Below are 8269 nucleotides of genomic sequence, written 5' to 3'. Positions count from 1 at the left end.
GTTTCCCCCATCAACGCTGCTATAGCATGTCTGAGACAATGTGTAATCAAAATCTTAAACGTATTGCTTTTTCAAAAAGCAGGGAGAGGAAACAACACTGAGAAATTGAGGGTGAAGTAAAGTGTTTTTCATCAGCCAAGAGAAATTGTTAAATGTTCACCCTCTGGAGCATGGGTAGGCAAACTAAGGCCCAGGGGCTGGATCCGGCCCAGTTGCCTTCTGGATCCGGCCTGTGGGTGGGTCAGGAATCACCTGGATGGTGGATCAGCTTGGATCTGATTGTTTGGTCTGCGCCAGCACATTCGGTGGCACCTCCTCTCTCCCTCCTCCTGGCTTCTCCCCACCCTGCCTAGAACTGAGAGGAAGGGGGCTGGGCTTTGTTGGTGCCAGCAGCAGCAGGGGTAGCGCTCGAGCGGCCGCCATTGTAAGCAGGCTCAATTCAGGCTTTGTTGCTGCCAGCCCCTCTCTGGAGCCCTTTCACGCACCACTCATCATCCCACCACTGCCAGCCACTGCCGCTCACAAGACACAGGTAAGCAGCCACCGGGGCTCGTCTGGTGCTGTGGAGAAGGAAGGGGAGAGTCGGTGGGGTGTGTGTGGCTGACTGTTAGAATTCCTGCTCCATGATTGCAGTCATGGGATTTTTGTCTATCACATGATAGTATATGTTTTGACTCCACAGAGTGGAAAGTGATGGAGACAGGATGTTTATGTTACTGTGTTCCCTGAAGTGGGACTATTGTCCTTTGTTCTTTTTCTCTTTGCTGTCTGATGCTAGAGAGAGAGGGAGCCATGTTGCAGTGCTCTGTATGAAAGTAGATTAGCCAAAATGCTGAGTTGCTGAGGTCTGTTACGCAAACTGTGAAGACTCTGCGGATCCCTAAGTGTGCCGGTGTCAGTTGGCATTGGTCGCTGGGATGTTCGGGCTGAAGAAAGCTTTTGAAGCTCCTGAACGATTGACTAGGAGGGAGGGAACATGCCAGTCGGGCATGTGTCGCTGCCAGGGTCCTACTCGAGTGTAGGCTGAACTCCTGACACTTACCTGAGTAGAATGTGTCCTTTTATTTAAAATGCATCTCTGGATTATTTGTGGGAATTCGTTCACCCCCCCAATATATACTATGGCCCCCCACAAGGTCTGAGGGACAGTGGACTGGCCCCCTGCGGAAAAAGTTTGCCGACCCATGCTCTGGAGGAAGTTCATCTTAACAAGTGACAGAGTGGCTTGTGAGTATACGCCGGGGTGGCACATCCTGTTTTGCTGCTTCTGGCAAAATGGGAAGTGCTGCCCCACTCTGCCATGCTGCCTGCCCTGCCATCTCCACTGCTGCGCCACCCACCTTCACCCGCACTGCCACTGCAACACCCAATGCACTGCACCACTGGTGGAGAACTGGCACTGGCACTGATTTCTAGCAAGATCACATCAAAACCTCACGAGTTCTCTGTCGCTCTGTGAGACCTTGCAAGATTTCAGCGAGATCTCGCAGGAAATCAGTCCGGGAAATTCCAGACATGTGGCAACCCAACTTTAGCTGAGCGTTCCCTTTCCTAAAATACGAGCTCCATTCCAAAACTGTGTCAAGCAAGTTGGTTGCCCAACATTTCCCCAACATTCGGCCAACCTTACGTGAGCAAAACTGCAAAGTCCTTCTTCACAGAAAATCGGGAAAGATTTATTTGAGAATGCCTGCAACAAACCCAACTGAAAAAGGTAATATGAAAGAAGTAATTTCTGGCTCCACTTCAGAATCATACATACACCACTGTTTTAATTAATAAACCTGTCACCTTTTTAGTGTTCAAACAAAGGCGCAGAAGGAAGACATATTCCAGTCACACTGGCACCTGGGGAAATGAAGCAATCTCTTTAATGTTTAGAGGCCTAATTATGAGGCTTTTGGAAACTGTTCTCTGCTAGGAATTAGATGAACTGTTACCACAGGAGGTCACTTTGAAGCTGAGCTGGAATAATATTTAAAACAAAGAATCACACTTCGCCTCTTCTTCTGGTGCTGCAGATTTAACACTTTCCATGTCTCTCAGGCCAATTTGCTGGAATTGCCTATTGATCTTAAGGCTGTTACAAAACCGGTTCAAGTAGCCTGCCCTTGTGAAAGATGCAACACAAATATTCTTCTGAAAAGCATTGAGTGACATTTAGGAGGCAGTTCTAACCCACCCACCAGAGCAGGACTTTGTAGATACATCACCCTGTCACAGCAGCCGCAGCAAAAGCAAGGCAGGATGAGTGGACCCAATCCCTGCATCAGCTCCAGGCTGGGGGGAACAATCTGGTCTGGATCAGGCCCAATGCTCACCAGTGATGGTTGTGAGACCAGCTGGAGATCCAGTGGATTACGTCATTTTCACTAGGTACAGTGCCATGTTGTTGTTACACAGCACTGTAGAGGCTGACAGAGGCTGTAGATATATGGTTTATTTTACACCTGGATATACACAGAGAAGAAGTGAGTTCACAGCATGACATCTTCAGAGTGTCTCTCCTCACTTCTTCCACAGCTTCAGCCAGCTTGAGTTTGGAGCAGCCAGCCGTGCTCCCCACTCTGTGGGTTTCAGCAGCTCCAATCTGCAGCCAAGATGGTTCTGGCCTTTGTTTTCCTTCTTTGCAGGATACCCCTCACCAAAACCCAAACTTCCTTCCTGTCACCTCTGTTTCAAAAGCCTCCTTCGAAAGGCATTTCTCTAACCCCACCCCTGTCACCTTGGCAACCTGCCCATTCTCCTGTCTCTGTCCACTCCTCAGAGCATACTGTCCCTTAATGGCCCAGTATTGTTTCTTAATGGCTCTGCACTGGCCAGGCTGGTTTGCATGAGTTGGCCCTTGTCTGGCACAGTTCTGCAGCTTGCATCTACGCTTCCTGTCCCAAATATTAGCTAGATTCTGATGTTCATTAATTTATTGGGTTCGGGGTGTGTGTGCCCCAACAACTTACAACATTATATTTGTGCTGTTGGCATTTGTTAAAAGGCTGAATATTGTTAATGTATCAATCTGAATGCAGATCATGCTTGCTTTATTCTGTTTTTATTACTGACTGTTAACTGTCCTGAGTCTCAATGGAGAAATAGGCAGGATAGATTTATTTTTTTAAGTAAGTAAATAAAGGGAAGGAAAAAAGGAGCCTCTCTTCTGAGGTAACTATTTGAAGCCTCTTCAAGCTTTTATGCTAATGAAAGCTTCCCTCCACAAACTAAAGGGAGGGGGATGGATTTTCCATTAGGACTGTGGTAGAGAGAAAATGTAACCCCCTGCTCCACACAACACAGTCTGGATGAAAATCACCCCTCCCTCCACATGCAATTAATAGTAAAAACCATAAAGTGATGCATTTAGTGGCACATCTGGTTTGGGGCAGGGGTAATATTGGGGGCAGAGAGAAGATAGAGTGGAACTAGGGAACAACAAGCTATCAAAGGAGAGTTGTATCAGAGAAACAAGTTGTTTTTTTAAAGCATTGGTGTAGAGACTTCAATTGCAGCTGAAATCACAGACAAGGAAATAAACACCCGAAGTTGCTGTACTGTTCACACACCTGTAAGGCTGATTCTGAAACAAGATACAAACCTAATCATAAAAAGCACTCTGCCAACATAAGCGCCTATTCTCAGGCTGTCAGTGCTAATGTACTGCTGAATGCTGAGATATCAAGAATGAGAGATGCTATAACATCTCCTGCCTTCAACCTGCATCAGGGGAAATCATTACTGCATCAGCAGTATGTCAAAACTGCTACTTGGCTTCTGCTGCTACAGTTCTGTCGGAGAGCCAGCGTGAAGTGGTGCTTTTCCATACTTTTAGGTCACCCATGTCACTTGAATATTTGTTGATAGCAGGCAGTGATGCCCAGGAGAGGCTTGCAGAAAAACCCACCAATGTAAGAAACAACATTTTTCAAACTCCAAGCTTTTCTCATCACACCACAAATTAAATACCAGACTGCTAAAAGAGAGAGGTAGAGGTGAAATAGCAGTTTAGCTCTATTTCTTTTTTGTTTCACTTAAAAAAAGCCTACTACTAGAGTTATGGAGTGCCTGCTCATGGCATTTTGTTGCCTGAAATGGGGCCCAAATGCCCACTCCTTCTGGGGTCAACGTTTTAAAGGGACATTCTGATTTCAAATCCTGTCTTCATTTATCCCCCTCTCACACAGCTGCCTGAAGCACATTGCTTCCCCTGGTACTATGGAGGCAAAGAGGTTCTGAACATCCGGCTTCACGAAAAGGACAATCCTGTGTTGTAAGGATTAAGGTTGCCATGTGCCCTATTTTACAGAGGAGAGTCGTCTGTTTGAAGGAGTCTCTAGTTGAAGAGCTGTGTGGTTTGGTTTAAAGATAAATAACCAACACCATTAAGAAAAAATGCATCACTTAAAAAAAGAGGAGAAAAGGAGACACAGATTTGCATAAAAGTTGCACATGCTAATTTATATCTATGGATGCAGAAATGCAGCATGTTGGAGCGGGAGGGCGTCCCACTCTTTGGCTGCCTGGGTCCCCCACCCCACCGGCCTTCTCGCAGGCTTGGGAACAGCCAGAGTCCTCGGTGGGGTCTCTCTTTGTGATGATCCCACACAAGTGGGCTCTCCTTCACTGGAGAGGTTGGATGGCCACCTGTCAGGGATGATTTCACTGTGGTTCCTGCATTGCAGGGGTTGGACTAGATGTCCCTTGGGGTCCCTTCCAAATCTACAATTCTATGATTCTGTGAAAGGGAAACAATTACTATAATTGAACTAGAAATACAACGCATCTCACCATAGGCTATGACCAGGTGACCTATGTGGTTGTTCAACCTGCAGTCCAGGGGCTAACGCTTGACGGGAAACTTCAAAGCCTTCACTCTGCTTTCTTCCAGTTCTTTACCTTTAAAGTGGATGTGGAACATGCAATCCTTCAGGTGGAGGACTGTCCACTGGCAGACTTTCAATGAGAAGGCTGTCTATTGAGAAGCAGAGCACATGCTCCCGCACCCGACTCAGTGTGGGAGACTAAAGGACCTAGAAGTTGCTGTATTCAGTGCCCTAATATACTTGTGCAGCTTGGGTAAATATTCTTTTTTCAACAGGGCTTTCTTCCTTAGTAGAATTTGTGTTTCTGATTGTTCACACTTCTGGTCTGATTCACATGAGCAAGTGTTGGCTTGAAGCACGTTTTCAAGTCTCAACGGAGAACTGTTTCAATTTACACCATGGGACACCGCGATCCCTCCTGGATGTAGTAGCTCTGCCACAACACTGTGTGGAACATTCTCCCCGGGGTGGGATATCACTTGAATCTCTGACTTCAATAAAGGAAGATCACTATTTTTTAATGTAACTTCTAAGGCATTTCTCAGGTTGAGAAAGCTAAATGGCAGACGAGTGCTTTACATTCCTGAGACCCAAAGCACTCCTTGTCTCCTTATAATTGGTCAGTTAAATATTATTATCCCCTTTCCACCATTTATCAAAGCTTCACAGTGGTCATTAACTGGCAGGAGAAGTACAGTCTCTCTTGGGCTCTCTCCCCCTCCTGTTTTGTTTTCCACACCAAAAGATATTGTTATTTTCCGGGACTCACCATACTCATTGATGAGTAGGCCATTAACCTGGGCTTGAAGTGGGCCAAACCTCTGCCCCAGTTCTAGATGTGGTGCATGGTCTCTGCCACATTTGGTGTGGTGCCTGAGAAGACAGTGAGTGAGTTCATCTTCACCATCTTGGTGAAGCACTCCTTGTCTCCTTAAGCTGTCACACTTGCATTTTCCCTCTCTGCACAGTGATGGAAGAACCATATTGCTTCTTGTAATTACATCAGAAACAAAGCAGCAGTTCAAGATGTTCAAGCATATTATATAGAATTCATAAGGTGGGAGTGAGGGAGAAGGAACAAGAAGAGCTCAAAAATCAAGACATTTGCTGCTCAGAAAAAAAACCCTAGCTTAAATGGTTCACAAACAAAAATGATAGAGAAGGGAAGAGATCCAATTATTCTTACACTGTCCTGGTGCGAGTCGCTAAAATTTTAATGTGGCTTAACATGGCTGGTGCCAAATAAGGTCTGATGGGCCTGTGCAAATGACAGGAGCTTATGCAGCCAGATTCTGTATGGCGCCTCAGGGAGAGATGATGGCAAAACAAAAACAAAAATCTAGGCTGACATTTCTGTAATAGTGCTAAAGATAGTGGCTGTACTTAACATTTCAGGTAAAACTGCTCCATGGAGCACTATATTTTAGCTTATGAGTACCCCATGAAGAAAAGTAAACTGCTAGATGCAAATGTGCTAACATATTGTAAAGAGAGTAACTTGTGATTGAGACTGGCCCTACGTGGTCATCTTTGGGACTGCACAGGATCACCTGTGGCCTTGGCACCTAGTAGGGATACCAATAAATCTGATTTCCACAATAAGCATGATCATAGCAGCTCCACCATAGGTGGCATATGATACCTGTCATTTCCTCCACAGGGTTAATAGCAGCTGAGGTGGGGTTGCAGTGATTTGGACTGGGGAAATAGTCAGGAGAAGGGTTAACTTCCTCTTCCCCACTGCTGCTTCCTTGATCGTCATTGCTGTGCTATGAGGATGCTTATTAGTCAAACAAAACAAAACAAAAGCCTGTAGGAGATCTGTGTCTAGACTGGCCCTCAGTCTGTGAAGGGACCATGATAAGAAAGTAAAAGTCATAGTAAGATATGTTGGTTTTCAAATTCATCTACATGTCTTTCAGTGACATGGAAGGGAAAAGAGAAAAGGTAAAAGACCCCTGGACGGTTAAGTCCAGTCAAAGGCGATTATGGGGTTGTAGTGCTCATCTCACTTTCAGGCCGAGGGAACCGGCATTTGTCTACAGACAGCTTTCTGGATCATGTGGCCAGCATGACTAAACCGCTTCTGGTGCAATGGGACACCGTGACGCAAGCTGGAGAGCACAGAAACACCGTTAACCTTCCCGCCACAGCAGTACTTATTTATCTACTTGCACTGGTATGCTTTCAAACTGAAAGGTTGACAGAAGCTGGGACGGAGCAATGGGAGCTCACCCCGTCGTGGGGATTCAAACTGCTGACCTTCTGATCAGCAAGTCCAAGAGGCTCAGTGGTTAGGCCACAGCGCCACCCGTGTCCTCTTTTACCTTTTTTAAAAACCTTTCTTTCAGTGATACCTAACAACTAAAGAGATGGAGTAGAAGAAGAAGAAGAAGAGTTTGGATTTGATATCCCGCCTTTCACTCCCTTTAAGGAGTCTCAAAGCGGCTAACATTCTCCTTTCCCTTCCTCCCCCACAACAAACACTCTGTGAGGTGAGTGGGGCTGAGAGACTTCAGAGAAGCATGACTAGCCCAAGGTCACCCAGCAGCTGCATGTGGAGGAGCGGAGACGCGAACCCGGTTCCCCAGATTACGAGACTACCGCTCTTAACCAGTACACCACACTGGCTCTCCACACCACAATGGCTCTCCACGCAAGAGTCCACGCAAGTAAGCTAAAAAAATAGCTGTTTAAATTGGGAGTGTCTCACATGATGAAAACCTATTCTGGTGACTCGTAGGAGAGCCTGTATCATCTTTATCCACTGATGGAATGACATTTTATGAAGCATCTTGCACATCTGGGTAGGGTAGATAGAGATCTGTGTATCAACTCCCCCAAGTTAAAGTCACCTGGATTTAATCCATGGCCCTCCTCACAGAAGAACATTTCTGTATTTTTTATGTTTATATTTTTTTGAGATTATGCCATTAGTAGCAGGGTGATTCATTGTGAGAAATGCAGAAGGCTATTTGTGAACTTACAATGCAACTTACAAAGTTAAGGGATGCGTAGTGGGAAGCTGGTTGTCTCTACGTCATCTGTTCAAACAGTCAGGAGACTAATTCTATCACTTCCTTGGATTTCTGATCTTTTGTGGTCTTTGATAAATTCTCACCACTGCATGGGAAGATACTGCTATTGATAAGCTCCCAAGCATGGTACGTTCCTGTTGTATCATTGGTAATCTATATTACCTGTTTAGCTGTTTTGTAACACAGGCATTTTGTTTTTCTTTCATGTTTATAAATGATGCTGCTTCGCTTAAATCTTTGGAATGCACATTTGAATAAAGCACCTAAAAACAACAACCCTAACTCATTTGTATTCCTCAACTAAGTTTTGAGTGCTTTTGCTCATATTGCCATTGTCTACAAAACAATGCTTAAGTGTATTAAATGTCCTGTCTTGTCAGTCCATGATAATGAGGAAATATGAACAAGCTGTTCCCA

The sequence above is a fragment of the Podarcis pityusensis genome (assembly GCF_964106645.2).
Source record: "Podarcis pityusensis genome assembly, chromosome: 2".
NCBI classification, from domain to species: Eukaryota; Metazoa; Chordata; class Lepidosauria; order Squamata; family Lacertidae; genus Podarcis; species Podarcis pityusensis.
The sequence above is the reverse complement of the archived record's forward strand: the minus strand, read 5'-3'. Positions refer to the sequence as shown.